This window comes from Lichenostomus cassidix, chromosome 9, assembly GCF_008360975.1.
Source record: "Lichenostomus cassidix isolate B80296 chromosome 9, HeHo_3.0, whole genome shotgun sequence".
Classification (NCBI taxonomy): Eukaryota; Metazoa; Chordata; class Aves; order Passeriformes; family Meliphagidae; genus Lichenostomus; species Lichenostomus cassidix.
The window spans coordinates 15,753,855-15,770,557 of NC_139490.1; the positions used below are offsets into that span (position 1 = coordinate 15,753,855).

A 16,703-nucleotide genomic window follows, 5' to 3' on the forward strand; every position below is an offset into this window, starting at 1 on the left:
GATTAGAGAACATGGAAAGATGTTTTTGTCAAAACAGGATTCACAATAAATATTAATCTTCTATGTGATTCTAAACTGCATTTCTGGTGTAATCTTGATGATGGCTCTCTAGTGCTTTGGAGCTCACACGAAGTACTTATTGAGTGTAATATTTTTTAAAAGTCCCTGGCTGCTTGGACAATTTCTTTGTATTCCTTCCAGGCCACCTGTCCTTGTTTCCACCCTCTGTAGGGTTCCTTTTTGTGTTTGAGATTGTCCAGGAGCTCCGTGTTCATCCGTAGAGACTTGGGATTTTTATCTGACTTCCTTTTTGTTGGGATGCCTCTCTCCCGAGTTTGGAAGAGGTGATTCTTGACTATCCAACAGCTTTCTTGGGCCTTTCTTCCCTCCAGGGCTTTTTTCCACAGTACTCTAGGAAGACTACTAGGCAGATCCCTGAAGAGTGCAAAGTCTGCTTTCCTGAAGTCCAGGGCAGGGAGCTTGCTGTGTGCTTGTCTCCCTTCCCCAGGGGTCTTGAACTCCACCATTTCGTGGTCACTTCAGTTTTTTTATTTTCAACTTTTCAATATAACTTCATTTACTTAATGCTTTATTTTATTTCCCACTTGCAGGAATTTGTGGTGAGAATTTGTGGGGGAAGGTGACTCCTGTCTTAATTTTCTTTCATAGGTTGGAAAACCATGAGAAACAACTCTGGAGTCATGTGCTTGAAAGCAGCTTCCCCTTGCCACTGAGCAGGCCTGTTAGAAGGTGTGTTGAGGGCAGAGCAGAGCTGTTTGCTTCTTTGGAAAAAGCAGTTTAAGGAATGAATTTAAAACTTTTCCAGTTTCAGCACACAGTATTGTAGTGTCCTTTTCCTGAAATTTCCCATAGTTTTTGTGTGTGTTGACTGATGACTCTGTGCTTTCTACCAGCAAGGATGGGTCCTAGAGTTCATCATGTCTCCGGGCAATCTACCTATTCTGAAGCCCCTTTGTAACACAGAATGACACCTTGCACAGCCATAGTTATCCCAGCAAAGAAACCAAGAGGGTGCTGCTGCTGGCCCTCTGAGAGGCACCATTGCCTCATTGCTCCGAGTCAGAGGGGGTTTGACCAGCTGGCTGAGATGGCCAAAGGGGTCGTGTTGTTCCAGTGCTTCAGGCAAAGCTGAGCTCTGTTAGCCAGTCCTGGCACTGTGGACAGAGTCCTTACGGGCAGAGCAGTCCTTCAGTGTTCTGGAAAGTCACATGCAGTGACCTCCTTTCATCTGCCATTCGTTATTCCTGTGTGTGACAAGAGAGCCAGCAGCAGAGACCTGTGGGTTTGGCTAGCAAAGGGCAGAAAGAGCAGATCTGTTTCTGGGAAAGGGGAAATGGCATCTCTTTGCCTCATGCTGCTACCTCTTTGCTAAGAGGTGTGTAAACAGTTACTGCTTTTTGCTCTTCAGTAGCTTTGTTTAATATTAAGAACATTGTTTACTGCTAACAGAAGGTGCCCTTTGGAAAGGACACGTGCCTCCTTCTGTTTTGTTTGGTCCTAAACAGCATGGAGAAGAAAGAGGTTTTGTTACATTTTTCTGACTCAGCGCGTTCATGTTCACAGAATTAGCATCACTGGTGTTTCTGCTTGTGAAAAATTTGCTGAGGTTTGGGAGAAGGTAAGCAGGAGAATGGTGAGAGCAGGGGATGCAAATATTTATCCTCCTTTCAATAATGGTTTTTAATTTAAAAATTTCTAAGCAGCAAATGGTTTGGCATTTCCTTTATTTTGCTTATTGGCACACGAGTCTCAACAGTCACAGACCAATCCTGTTAGAAGATCTCTCATATGTATGTGAGATAAACTGTACTGTAGGACATGCTCCACAGAGCAACAGATCTTAGAGGCAATGGTTTTCATTTGCTTTTTAGGTAACCAATTTAGAAATACAAAACGAAAAAAAACCAAAAAAAACCCAAACCAACAACAACAAAAAAACCAAAATAAAAGGACTCTATATGAATAATTTTGACTCCAGAATGACTGATTTCAGAGTGGCTTTAGAAGCATAATTATTGTAAGGAAGGGATCCCCTAGATGGCCCATCTGAAAAGCAGCAGTAAAGGAATGAGATGCAGAAGAGCTCAAAACAAAGCTGCTGGTGTTGTGAGGATGCCAGCAAGTAAGCCTGTGGCAGATGTGTGTGGGATTTTCACCGAGTGAGAGCAGTGGTGTCTTCCCCTAAATATTAGACAATTTCTGAACTGGATCTTTCCTGTGCAGGCAGGACATCATGTAAGCCATGATCAAGCCTTGGTAATTCCTGTTGTGCTCTTAGCTGGTGTAGTCCCTTGTCCCCCTGGCTATGGGAAGGCAACCAAAAGAATGAACTTAATGAGCAACCCTGTAAGAATGTGAAAACACACCACTTAAAAAAAGTGATATTTAATTTTTCTTCTAAAAGACAAGCAATTCCTTAAATAACATAAAATGTGATACTGATATCAGTGAAGTGAGTGTCCTGGCACTGAAAAAAGAGTTTTCAGGGTCATATCACCAGCAACAATGCTCACAATTTGGAGATGATGGCACTAGTTCATGTTTTTCCCATGCCATTCGGAACTATTACTGTAGGGGAAGCTGGCAACTATATTTTGTTTCCTATCCATTCTGCTGGATCACGTCTATTCAACCTCAGCTGTATTTGTGTAAATATGTATATATACATTTGCATACATTTGAGTCTCTTTATCCTGTATGCTATTCTTAGCTGTCCGAATGAATTAAAGAGAAAGAACTAAAACAGAATTAAGGAGGAGTTAAAGATTGTTTTCCATGTATATATTTAAATAATGAAGAATTGCTTACTTGAATGTATCCAGTCCTAAGGTGTGCAGGGATTATTATTGTAACCTGTGATTGTGTCTCTGCTGTTATAACAAAATAGATGAGGTAACACATATGATGAGGGGCATTACAAGAATTTGTAGCACATATGAAATATACTTTGGTGATCTGAATATCTTAACTGAGGGAAAAAGGGGTCTGGTTTTCATACTCTAAACTTTTTAAACTTCCTTACTGATATTTTTAATTTCTCATTTTAAAAAAAGTTTAACATATTTGGAGTTTTTATGATTGTGATCCCTCTTCCTCTCTAGTGTTGTCATATGCTCAAAATGAATTTTTTCTTCTACCCACAATTAATTAGTAGCAGAATCTGGAGACTTAGGCCTCTGCTTCATAGTTCTCAGTGAGAAAGAATGGGCAATGGTAATTTAAAAAAATTGAATCAAGTATTTTTAGTTTGGGTGCTTGGAAAATCATTAGCATTGTGGCAGCACTGAAGGATTTTATACTGGCTGAGCTTTCACTGAAATTTCCTTTGTATATCCAAAATACTCACAAAGAATGTGCCTGCATATGAGAGTTACCCCCAAAATATTTCTGTTTTGGCATTTTTGCACATGGAGTTTGGAGATTTCCATTTTTTCCCCTTAGAAGAGTATGTCAGCTACATTCCCTTGAACTGCAAAGTCTTTATTTCTATGCACCTCAGTTAAAGGTGCCTTTTATCTTAACAGTTTTCTTCTCACTTCCTTAAATGTCATAATGAGAAATTTTCATACCTACCTGCAGATCTGCTAAATCACTGTAGGAGTTTGAGAAAGCAAATCCTCAAAGGCAGAGACTAGCACAAATTCTGGACCCTTACTTTTCTCTCAGCAGAGCCCTGCTGCTACAGCAAGATCTGCTGTTAGTAAAAGGAAAGGCAATTGGATGTGGTTTATATTCAGCTCACTAAAGGAAGGACCTAGAGTTGGAAATAAAATGTGACTTCTATGCTTTTTCTGAGCTCAAAGTGTAGGGTTATTTGGATTCAAAGGGCTTGGCTTGGCTGCTCCCAGGCTTTATAAACAATATTAGCATCTCTGTTTGGTTGCTTCCCCAGAGGCTACTGATAGCCTCAAAAGGAGAATTAACAGAGGCAACAATTGTTATTTTGGCAGCAAGCAACGTTTACCTGTGCTTAAAATGTAAAGTTCATGTTGGGGGTTTTGGTGGGGTCTAAATGTGTTAGCCAATATATGAAATTTGATGAGAGCTTTGTGCCAATGCTCCTTATGCTTCCTTGAAAGTTCCAGATTAGTTTACATCATTCTGGCCTCCTGGGCCAGCACAGTGATGAATCACTGTGAGAAAACAGACAGAGTTGCTGATAGGATTTCCACAAAAACCCATGTTGAGGAAATATATGCATAGTTTCATTGGCCAACCTTTTCTGTGGCTATGTTGCCCACTTTTGAGGAAGAAAAAAATCTGGGGCACATTTCTTCTTGATAGTGAGCATATGCTGGCATGGTTGGAGATGTTTTTATATCTATAATGCTAAATAAAGATGCTTCTTTGAGCATTTTGTTTTAGCTGAGTCTGCCCTTTCAGGATGCATGCGTAACCTCTTTGTGAATAACTGAAATAAAGGAATTGCCTAATGCAAAAGAGAAATTCCACAAATATGAAACCCTTGGAATGTTTTCTACATCAGCCATTTCCTTTTTCGCTTGTGCAATGTGTGTGGATTGTCAGCATGATGTGGTGTGTGGTAACCAATGTGTGCAGGAGGCTATTAATTGTGGCTAGCACAGGCTTTTCCCATGAGAATTTTCTTGTGTTTTATAAATAAAGATAAAGTTTGGATGTTATTGGAACAGTGTCCCAGAACTTGGACGGTGCAGGCCTGGCCAATCAGGCCTGGGGGAAGGCTTCTGACTGACCAATCTGGGTGACTTTTGAGAACTCTATATATGTGATGAAATCAAAACAATAAAGGTCATTCCTTCTTGCCACTGAGAACTGGTGCCTTCTTTACTCTGCTAGCTGCTCAACAGCGACAATTAATCTTCTTGTTACAGTCCTGTGTTCATGTAAGATTCAGGAGCAGTGGAATTCTGTTCAAACACTCTCAGCTTGTACTTATCTGCCTGTATGGATCCTTTGTGTGCACTCACAAATGTGAATTTACATCCTTCATGTGTCAGCATGTTCATCCTCTCCTTACACTCTGGGTAATCAGTCAGCTCATGGGTCTTGATAGTCTTTATTGATCTATTCCCTTTATGGGGAAGGGGATTCATGTTGTCCTGAGGGTGCTCAGGGTAAAGAGTATGGTGGAAACAATTAGATCTGACCTACCACCTATGGGATTTAAATGCCTCAGGGCATGTGCTGTACTTTTAGATATGTAGATTTTGCGTTAATTTATAGGTCAAGATTTCATTCTCCAACAACTTGCCAGACAGTGAAGCTTGCAGAATAAAGATTTGTTGTACTGCAGTTGAAGTTTAAATAAGGGCTTAGCTGAAAAGGAGAGAACTCTTAAAGGCAAAAACATTGGAAGAAAAGTGATTTGTTAAAATTCTCATTTCCACTGTCTTTGCAATTATAAACTATCACATTGTATAGAGTTTTTTCGCTACAATGCTAATACTCCCTCTGGTATATGTAGGGTGGTTTTTTTTTCTATGGTGTTTAAAGTCTGAGGCTTTTAGCAGTTTAATCCAAAGCAAAGCATCTATATCATGGGACTTGCCTTTAATTCTCTCTTAGATGCTTTTTTTCCCTGTGTGCAAAATTAGATATCATTCTGAAGGCATTCTTAATTAACATTTTTTTAATCAATGGCTGGATTCTCTGGAGGATTTTTTTTTCTATGCATCATTATTTTTCTCTTTCCACAGCAACTTCACAAGCAAATTAAGTAAACAGAAAGAAACACTTTGTGGATTTTTCTTGTGACAGCCTGCAAACCTGTGAACTTTTTTTTTTATTTTTAAGTTGGAGCTGCTAATTGTAGAACTGTATAATTAATGCATTATCCACGACAACAAGGTTACACGGTTTGTGTTTAGCAAACATGCTTTTTCTGGAGGGTGGAAAAATACATAGTGAAAACTTATGGAAACACTAGGCTGTTTTTTACCACTTTGCATGACAGCCAGTCTCTCAGCCATCATTAGAGCTGTGTGCCTGATCAGACTCTGAAAAGATACCCTGAAAACTGGCTGGAGCCCTCGTATCACTGTCTTGAGTCCACAACTCAAACCTGGTGGTTTAACCTTCCAGGACAGGCCATTGCAGGCAGATATTCTCAGAAGTGGAATGTTTGCTCTGCTAATTGGCACATTCCTACTTAGATTTGGTAGGACATGCTGATTTGTAACAGGACTCAAGAATTTACTTCTTAGTGGGTAATTGCCTCAACTTTCCCAAATCTTTCTGTTTACCAGCCTCCTTTCCTTATTATGCCTGTCTACTGGTCTTTCAGCATTTGTAATCTTCTTTTATTAGTTAGACATCCTTCTGATTATTTCACATGTTTTTCACTGGTTTGAGAATTTCTTTGCTCCCTGACCTTTTCATAAATCAAGTATGCGTTGGTGTGTGCTGGAAGTGATGGAATGATTTCCTTACAGCTTGCAGCAAATGATGTTCTATCAATGCTGACTTTGTTACGGCAGTCGTTGAAACATTTTTAACAAATTGGATGATGCTTTCTGTATTCAGAATTCAAATGCAGTATGTCTAGGGACTTTTCTGTGAACTGAATGCTTGAGAGCCCCAGAAATAGTGTGATCTCTTTCATTATGAAAATTAGAAGCTTTCTCATTATTTACACAAGTCTTAATGCGTCTCCCAGTTCAAAAAACTTATTGTTAATACCATAGATTTAACTGATTTGGTCTTTTTGGCAACTTCTGGTCACGTAATTTTTGCCCCTTTACTCCTGACCATTTAATTCTCCTGATTTTAAAATTGTACCAAAAGAAAAATCATGTTGCAATTATTGGATGAGGTTTGCAGTTATTGTCATTGTCATTACATGGTTATTGATGTTTGAGGGTTTCTTGGTGAAACTGTTATGTTGCTATTCCAGATTGAAATACCTGCAGGAAAAACTTCTGCTTCCATGAAAAGTTTTCACTGGGTTTGCTCTTCCCGTGTCTTTGTGAAAGTGCTGAAAATTCTACAGGTGGCTTTGACAACAGTGAGGTTTTTTCTTTTCCTGACAATTTTCTAATACTTAATTTGATTGGCTTTTCCCAGAATTACTTACCTGGTGTGTCTGTGTTCATCAGCACTCAGAGTGTGTGCAGGGAGCCCTGAGCAGCACTGTGGGAGAAGGGAAAGCTTGCTCTGCTCCTGCAAAAGACTGTGGGTCTATAATTCATTGCCTTTGAAAACTCTTATCACAGCATCGACTCCTCAGTGCTTTAATACAGGATAAGCTTATTAGAGATAATCTGTTTACTGAATGTCCTTAGCACAAAGCAATCTAGTTAACAGCATCTTTTGAAGCTTTGTCTTCTGGATATATCTTTTAAACTCATCCCTGATTATTTATCTCTATCTGTATCTTTAGATCCTATTCTTTAGACTTGTATCTGCTTTGGCATGAAATTACAGTGTCTGGTGAATACACTGATAAACTAAATACTCTTGTGGGGAAATAAGGCAAACCAACACCAAAATGAGCTATTCAGGGCAAGTAATTCAATCTGTTCATGGTTCTTTAGACTTCAAAATAATTTTCAGTATTAATAGGGGAAGACTTTTCTAAAGAGCTGCACTCCCACCAGATGTTGCCACAATGTCCACAGTGCTCATCACATGGCTGTTTGTATGTGCAGATGTTTCCCATCCAACATGCTGTCCTCCTGGAAGTCTGTACCATTGCTTAAGATGTACAGAAGAGGAAAGGAAGCCTGGCAATTCCTCAAATGGCTAGGTATTGCTGGAAAATATTTACAAGCCATTGTATTAATGAAGAGAAGATGAGAAAATAGCATTACAAAAGAAGTGCTGAGGAATGAAAGGTGGAACCTGTGAGAAATGTAATATAGTGATCCCATTTTATCTTTGGATCATCCTGACCATTGGAAACTGCTCAATACAAATCTGCCTTGATAATTCAAAACATGCTCTCCTGACACAATAGCAATTGCACCAGTTACTGATGATGGCAATGGTAATGTGAATAGTGCGTGGACTCTCTGGTGCTCCCTCTTTTCTCACAGAGTTTAGATGTGTTGAAAACAGAATTACAGATTATCATTTTTATTCCTTTTCCCTTCATAGGAAAGAGAATATCAAACTTAGCAATAAAAATAGTGTCTCAGTATCTTAAGAAATTGTTTTCTACAAAAAGGCACAAGTTTGAGACATAGAGATAACTGATGGCAGTTTTCCTGTGAGGAATTTTTAAAGTGAAGTGACTGTTTTAAAACCTGTATTATGCACTCTGTACCTCTTTAACTGATCCTTCTGTTATTGAGGAAGTCTGGAGACCAAGGATGTAACCAACCTGTCTGAAACCTCCTGAGGCAATCACAGATTTTTGTGCTGTGCTCAGACTAATTTTGCTTCAGTGATTATTGTATCTGGTCAGGTCTTAGCATGTGATAAGCAATGAAAGTGCTGCAGTTGGAGGGAATTGTGTCTCAGGTGCAAGGCATACTAGATAATGCAAACTTGAATAATGTCTTGTAGGCAAAAATCTTGTCGTGTCTTGACAAGGCAAAACAAGCACCTTGCCAAAGAGAATTTTTATTTTGGATCTTCCTTAATCTTCTTTCCTTTTCCTTGGCAATATTAAATACATGCACAAAAGCAGGTGCAAGAGAGATTAGGCTGGAGTCGATATGTGTGCACCAATGTGGTATTATTTCAGATAGTATTCAAAAGCTGAACAGTAAAGGCTTTCAATAAGAGTGACTTACTTTGTAACCTCATAGGTGAATTCCACAAAGTTCATTCTTTGTAGTGGAAAATATAATCGTTGCAAGGGTGCAAAAACTTTTGTGTACATCAAGAGAAAAAAAAAGAGAAAATAAACACTTCCTTGCCAATGTTTTTAGAAATGTAATAGCCATTCTTGTTGGTGTGGACTGATTGCTACCCCAATTAGAATATGGTTGCTATGTGCTGCAGGAAAGAGGAGAAGTGTTTCCTTGCAAGCACTTTAAAGCTGCTATTGAATTTCTGTAAGTCCAGAGAAATCTAGTACCTCCAGCCTGTAAAACAAGCTTCTCTATTTGGCCTCATTAATGTTTAGTCTGTTTTTTCTTGGCAAAATTACTTCAGTGACGGTCTCCACCAGATTGACACTAAAGTGTTTTCTTTACTTGCCATCTGTCTGGACTGATTGGAAAAAGTATAGTGGGGCTTGTTTAGAAAAATATATAAGCAGTTCATTTGGCACAAAGTTTGTTATAGATGTATGAAAAGCAGCTGCGTCCAGCTCAGGAGGTTAAAAAAAAGTTTTATTGCAGAGAGATGACTTTTCATGTACAAGTTCATGCACTAGATGTGTTTTTTCATTTAGCTTGCAAGAAGTGACTAAATAAATTAGCTATGGCATTTAATTAGTTTTATTTGTGTTTTACCAGGTGACATATAATATTATGTATGAATAGGGATCTGATGTTTCAAATGCCAGTCAGTTGCAAATACAACATTTGAAAGTAGCAGAATAGAGCTGAAAGCTTCATAAACACTTTCTTCCACCTTAATTCAGCAAAGCACTTAAATACATCAAAGATCTGACAGACTTAAAGCTTTCTGGCAGGTTTTCTTTGGGGTTTTTTTTTTGGTTGGCTTTTATTTTTTTTTTTTTTAATATTGAGAAAGTTTGGCTAAAAATGGCGCAGTAATAAAATCCTGTTCACATGAATGCTTTCTCTAAAGATGCTGATATGTGTGCCCAGAAGTACATGTATGTGGAGAGAGCATAAGCATGGCCGCATGATGCTGTTTTCTCCAGCTGTGTGCATTGCTTAGCTTCACCCTAATTAGTATTCAAAATCCATTATGGTTGGAGGTCAGAATCAGTCTTTAAATGTGCTATGTTTATGGCCCAGCCTTTTCCCCCCTCCTCCTTTGAGCTTTCCATAGTTGTCTTTTGCTGTGTTCTTACTATGAGACTGTCTGCATTTATTGACTGAGCCTCTGCCATGCTGAATGTAAAGCTGAGCAAAAGCCATTTTTCTATGGTTTCTGAGAAAGAGAGGAAGGCTGAATTCTAATAGCAGAAAAAATAGGAAATAAAAAATTCCTTCTACTTTCTGAGGAACATTAATCCCTGGTGGGAATTGTATGCTGTGTATATTCTGCTTCTGCTTGATCACAACTCTCTCATTATTGTTTCATGTAAAAATTAATCCATTTTAGTAAGATAATTATTTTTCAGGCTCTCAGGTAGGAGGGGTCAGACCTCAGCCTTCAGTATTTCTGTTTGTGGGGACTGTGTCTTTGTTATTTGTAGTTTAGAGACCTAATCATCACAGTAGAATTACCAAAACATGAATTTATTTCTCTCAGGTTAAAATTCTAATGTTGAATCAGTGCTAAAGGCTAGTCCAATTTCTGGTTCCAGAAAACAAAAGAAGCTGAATTATGCCCTGCTGATTCTGTTTTCTCTATGTTTCATAATCATAGACAACTATAGGTTACAGATAACTATAACCATCTGAATGTGTTTTTAAATTTCAGACCCTCTGAAATTTCTTATTTCTATATACACTTGTTAACATCTTTAACTGAACTGGGAATATTTTGTACTGTTCTAATGCTTTTCTCTTCTGAGATTCCATTTTTGGAGTCATTACTCATGTTGTGTGGTAATTCCTGACTTAAATATATACTACTCAGGCCTTCTGGATTAGGTCTCGTCTATTACTGGACAAGAATTTTCCCTTGGTTGTGCATGTTTAACATTGCTAAACTCTTCTAACACATGGAGATTGAAGAGTGACTGTGGTCTAGGCAGCTAACTTTGGTTTTCTCAATTAGGAAGTACAGAGTGATAAGGTGAAGTTCGTCACTACCCTTCTGATACAAAGATTGGCAGCAAATGATGTACATGGAAATTATTTATGAATAGGTGAGTGTTTTAATTAATGAATTTAGATACTCAACTGTGTTACACACTATCAGTCAGCAAGCTAGAGATATCTCTACAGGAATTACTGGCATAGGTTGTACCTACATTTCCTCCATGGTTGGCCTTGCAGGTGGGGTTCTGCAAATGCTGTTGTTCAAAACTAGATGCAGCTGTTTTGATACTTGCCAATGCATTGAGTTTTTTCTTTTTCTCTTGAGACTTTGATTAACATATAATTATTTTTGCCATTGTGTTTGTTTTGCAGCATCTGTTCTACATGACATGTTTACTTTGTCTCATCTTGTCTCTATAGCGTGTTCCCACTCAGTATTTTTCAAATATTTTCTGCTGGGTTGGATGATTCATGTTTTTGCTGGACTTTATTGGCTCAATTTACTGCTTTCACTACTGTTTGTTTTCAGTTCTAATGTAAAGGTTTATTCCTCCTTTCTTCATTAAAATTATTACTTTCAGTACATAATGTCTTTACAGATGAGTCAGTTATCTTGTCTAGATGGAGAGGCTAATTTTCATTGAAATTTCATGTGTCCATATGGCACTTGATTTGTCTTTGTTATACTTGTTTTCTGCTGTCGTAGTTCTACTAATGACAGTAGAAACATATTTATATAAAATTTATATAACAGTCCTTTAGAACTGATGGTACACATTAAGATATTACAGCATCTTTTATGCTTAAAGTTGGACAGGAAGGTGCATATGGAAAACTGATGGTCTGTTCTGTGTGCCAGGAGCCCCCATACTATGAACTGGAATAATTTCAGCAAACTTTGACTGACCAATTCAAAAGTTCTTACCACTGTATTTTCATGTTTGTAAATCTAACTCATTTCATGGAGGAATTTGTAGAAATTCATTCACTCAGTGTTACTGGTCACTGAGCACTAAAAACATTGCTGCCTCTTTACACAAGCTATTGATTGATACCAGTACTTTTTTTTGTGCATTGATGAACTAGTTTTGACTACACATAGGAGTCTGAATTCTTTAGAATGAACAGAATATCATGCAAACAAAAACCATACCAAGCTAGATAAATACAACAGGCATGATTGATTAGACTGGTAATCATGTGTGCTTTCATTTCAGAGCAGAGACAAATGAGTTTCTTCCTACACATAACTTTGAAGAAAGAACTCAGCCTCCCATTGTAAATCTACCAAAAGGTGAGGGACATTCTTTGTGGTTTTCCTCCTTTTTGTATAAATAATTGGGTATAAACATAAAGTTATGGGATAATAGTATTTTTGACAGATGTAGTGTGGGCAGAGGTGTTACAATTGCTCTTCATAGTGGGCTGCTATTGAGTTTCAGGCTGGTCAACAACAATGTTGAATTAAATTTGAAAGTCCTTTTAGTAGAGAAGGCAATTTTTGCTAAGTTTTCACATGATAGCTTATGAACTGAACAGAGAAAGACTACTATGAGAGCAAGAGATTTTGTCCAGTTCATCCTTACAATGGTGTACTTCTGCAAAATTAAATCCAGTCTCTTACAGGATGCAGGGAAAAAAAAGGTAATAAAACCACACAAGAAATGGAGTCATTGCCATGTGTTTAAGGAGACTATTGAGCATGTGGCATTAGATGGTTCTGCAATGATAGGAAATACCCTGTGGATGAACTCAGATTGCAGGCACTGTATTGTTTTAACTCACACAAAGGCTGTGTAAGGAGATGAGGTATGGATTTGCCAGGTTTCCTTATACTGCTCTAATCAAACAATTGTTAGCTTAGAACTGACACAAAACTATATGGGAGCTGATGCAGCCAAGGAAAAATTCTCTTTTTTGAAATACTTTCTCAAGCAAGGACCATCTCCTTTGGGCAGTAAATTTGCCTTTCTCAGTTCTGGCATAGAGTTCTCAGTTCCTGAAAAATGTTTTGGCACCTACATTCAGCTGTGAAAGACCAGGAGCAGGAACTCAAGAAACAGATTGAAGGCAGTGGATGGTATGGCCCTGTGCCTTTATCTCATAAGGTTCATCTGGGTCAAAACTAGTTTCTAGTCTAGTTTTTTAGCCCTGGAAAACAGAGTGGAGAAGTCTCCCTTTGGCTTACAGAAAGTTGTTCTGGTTTTCTTCCCATGCAGCTTTGAAAATCCAGCTGCAGTTTCTTGCAGTTCATCCAGATCTCACTGTGTAATTTGTGTCATGACAAAACCCCTGCAGCTGGTTTTGTGTACTGATGCCAGTCGAGATGGTTGGTAGACACTGTGTCTGTAGTGAGTGATGAACAAGCAGGTATGAGTGCTGCAAACTCAGTACAAAATTTACCCTGGAGTTCGGTTCTGGTGAGGGTTGTGGTTGCTGGAACTGTTTTGTCATTAGGGAAACTAAATGTTGCTTTTCATCTCCACTAAACCAGTCTGTCATGTCATACCAACCTAGCACAGTGGAGCTGACATTTACACCAAGAGTGATTCCACACAGGGTATTTTACTCACACCCCAGCTACCACTTACATCAGTGCTCCTCTGCTGGATGGAGAGAAAGGAAACAGTCCATTGCACATTTGCCAGATTTTCATTCTCCTGTTTACTTCCCATTCAACCCTGGAATGTTAGCACCACCCTACACACTTTTGACAGACCTTCTTCCATGAGTTTGGGAAAGGTTTTGCTTCTTCCTCATCAAGTGAGCGTGATGACATTTTTAATTTCTTCAGTATCTGAACTGTATATGTAAAACATGAGCTGCTGCTTTTAGGACTCAAGGCATTTAGAACTTTCTGGTATCCTTTTCACCCCAGATTTTTCCTTGCCCCATGGTTGGAATCTGAGACCCATGAGAAAGACTGAGGGGGAAAAAAGAAGCCAAATTCTCATAAATACATTTGATAGATAGGGAAACAAAGGCACAGGAGACCACACAGTAGTTTGATATCCAAGCCAGGAGAAGCTTCAGATGATCCAACTCATGCTTTAGTTATGGGAAAACATTATCTTCTTCCTCAATTCCTAAGCTGGTTAAACCTCCTTCTCTGTCCCGGAGTGAGATTTCCATATACAGAGCTTCTGAGAATCACCACTCTGGGGATTGCTGTTAACTCCAAAATGTGTTATTTGCACATTGAACTACTTAACTGAGGAACTTTTCTTTTTCCAGTTGCAGTCACTGGAGGCTTGATGGTAATAGAGCTGTCTTCTGCTCTCTGCCAAGTTTATTTTCCAAAAGAAATATCTGAATGAGGAAACAATGACTAAAGAGGACATGTGAACTGTCTAGCATACTGCAAAGGTCCAGATACTAAGAAGAGAGAGGACTTTTGGGATGGTTGAAGGGTGAATTGTTATGAATAAATTCATCCTTCATGAAATTGAGGAAAAAAAATTGGCTATCAGGAAACACTTTGAGAAGGGATTTGGTGAAAGTCTCATGACCTAAATGGTCCAAGGAGCAGAAAGGTTTTGGGAACAGCTCTCCACTGATGTGAGATGCACTTTATAACAAAGAGGTATTTTCCATCTCCCCACATTTTTTATTACTGATTCCGTGTTCAGCATCAAATTGTTGTTTTAGTGTCAGGCTTAAAACAATACCTACAAAATCGCACATAGTTGCAAAGCTGTTTGAGAAAAGAGGTAAAAAATGTTTTATTTTACAGCGGGCTGGAGGGAAGCTGTGCGGGCAGAGCTGCAGGTGGGGCTCAGGCTGTGCTTCACACCTGCTTTCTCTAGTCCCGTTAACAGCTGGCAAAGGGCAGAGGCTGAGAGCCCTGATTGCCCTGATGAGCTACACCTGGGTAGAGTACACCTATTTAAATCTGACCCAGGCTGCTCTTCCCTTCCCCACACGGTGCCTCTGCAGTGCCTTGTCCTGTCTATCCCTGTGCTGCTGCCTGCTGCTGGGGCAGAAAACAACTGTTTTTGTGAGGAGAGCATGAATGGTGAGTCAGCTTTAGCACTGGTTTCATATCATGCTTTTAATTTGAAACTTTGTATTTGTTTGTTTGTTTTTGTAGTTTATCTTGTCAAATCAATTCATGTTGGTACAAAAGAAGTGATCTTTAGGCTAAAGTGCTTGAATGCTCAGGAAGAAAATGGGATACGTCAGAGAGGAGAGAAAGGAACTTGTGTTATTTGCCAAGTTTCAGGCTCAGATGGAGAGTTAGAATGTCAGCCAACTGGGCCAAACCACAACCTGTGATAAACTGGCCTTTTATGAGACTTGCTCTGTTTTGCTTGGTTTGGTATGAAATCACCTCACAGTAGCTTGGAATTAAGCTCTCATATCTTCTCATTTTCCTCTCTGTAATGCTTATTACACTTTGAGACTTGGAAGTTTTTGTTCTGACTGAACAATATGCAGAGCAAAAAATAGCACTCTAAAGAGAATGTATGAATTTGCTTCCTTATTTCTTCAAGAGCATTTTTCTAGTAGTTAGTACTTTTAACAGCCATCTCTGGGACCAGTGGCAGTGTTTGAAACCCACACAGGTTGTAATGGTTTAAATAATTTTGCTATAGTGCCTCAAGCTCCACCTGTGTTGTAATTTGGGATTGGAAAGCAGCTGTGAGAAATGGGCAGGTGTGCTGCAACCTGGGGGGCTGGAGGAGCACAGCTCTGAGAACTGCTGTGGAAAAGAGATGATTTCGAAACTCTGCTGGAACTTGGCCATTACTTTACAAGGCAGTAGTTTTTCCTGTGTCAAATTACACTAAACACACATGGTACTGTACATAAATACACACTTTTTCTAACATCAGTGGCAAAGGTGTTGAACCATTTGTTGGGATTTTGGTTTATTATTCACAGATGTGACTTGGTTAATTTAATAGCCTTTGCAAGTTGTCAAAGTCAGTTGGAGGACTCTCAGATTTCCATGAGATTTTCTGTCAATAAAGGTACCAGAACTTGGTCCTTGGCCATTATTTTACAGGGATTAGAGCAGTAAAAATGAAAAGAATCCTATTAATCTGCCTAAACAGTTACTGCAGATTTTTGAGTCATGGGGAATAGAGGTGGATTTATTTGTTAGTTGTTTTTGAGAGAGAAATATTTGAGAAAAGGCACTTTTGTATTCTATGCAGCTTGTTGCAAATCTTGATTATTTAATAATTCTACAGTACACTAATAACAAAATGTTGATAGAATATACTGACAATTTCCAGTGGAGAAGTTCACTGGCCACAGGGAGGTAAGAATGACTATGATAACTCATAAGAGGAAGATAGAGAAATGGAATAAATTAGTGAAAACATGGTCTGGTAATTTTTTGAGGGGAGAGGCAAAAAAGTGGAGTGGGCTGAGTGCATCATGCAGAAGGGACCATATGCATCTGCAAGCCCCGGAAAATTAATGGAGTCTTACCAGGTCAAGACCCACCTAGTACAAGTGCATTTGAAGTCTTTGAGCACACAAGGTTTTTTCTGCCATCTTAACTATTTCTTCTATTAGTATCAGCATAACTGGAATTCCTCATACTATTTGTTCAGTGCTCATTTCATCCTTTAATAAAAGGATCTGTCTTTCTAAAGATAAGCTTATTTTTCCACCCCAAAGAGAAAAGCAAGAATGCTTGACAGCTCCTTTCTTTCTTTCCTCTACTCACTATGCAGCAAATAATCAATCTTGGCTGAATGACATTTTAGAGAAATTACAGTCGTAAATGTGTCAGTACTTAAGAAAAGTGTAAAATGCCCCTTGCATTTGCATGGGTGGGAAATCAGAATTTAGCTAAATATACATGTGGCTGAAGAAAGCATAGAAATAAAAATGATCTTGTAAAAAGAAAATTACAAGGCAGTTTTTGGAAGAAAGTTGCATGAATGGTCACCACTG

General features: G+C 38.7%; 1 protein-coding gene across 8 annotated transcripts in view; it reads left to right on the forward strand.

The window, feature by feature from the left end:
* The window catches only part of LOC146433359 (uncharacterized), a 269,497-nt gene that overhangs the window by 67,025 nt on the left and 185,769 nt on the right, over positions 1-16,703 (forward strand). For 6 of the 8 annotated variants that reach the window (XR_014854071.1, XR_014854066.1, XR_014854067.1 and 3 more), the window contains 2 exons: positions 10,810-10,900; positions 12,011-12,087. The exons of 1 other annotated variant lie outside the window; for it this stretch is intronic. The gene's annotated coding sequence lies outside the window, so the exon portion shown is untranslated. The remainder of the gene's footprint in view (positions 1-10,809; positions 10,901-12,010; positions 12,088-16,703) is intronic. One more of the 8 variants, XR_014854070.1, reaches the window with a different exon arrangement.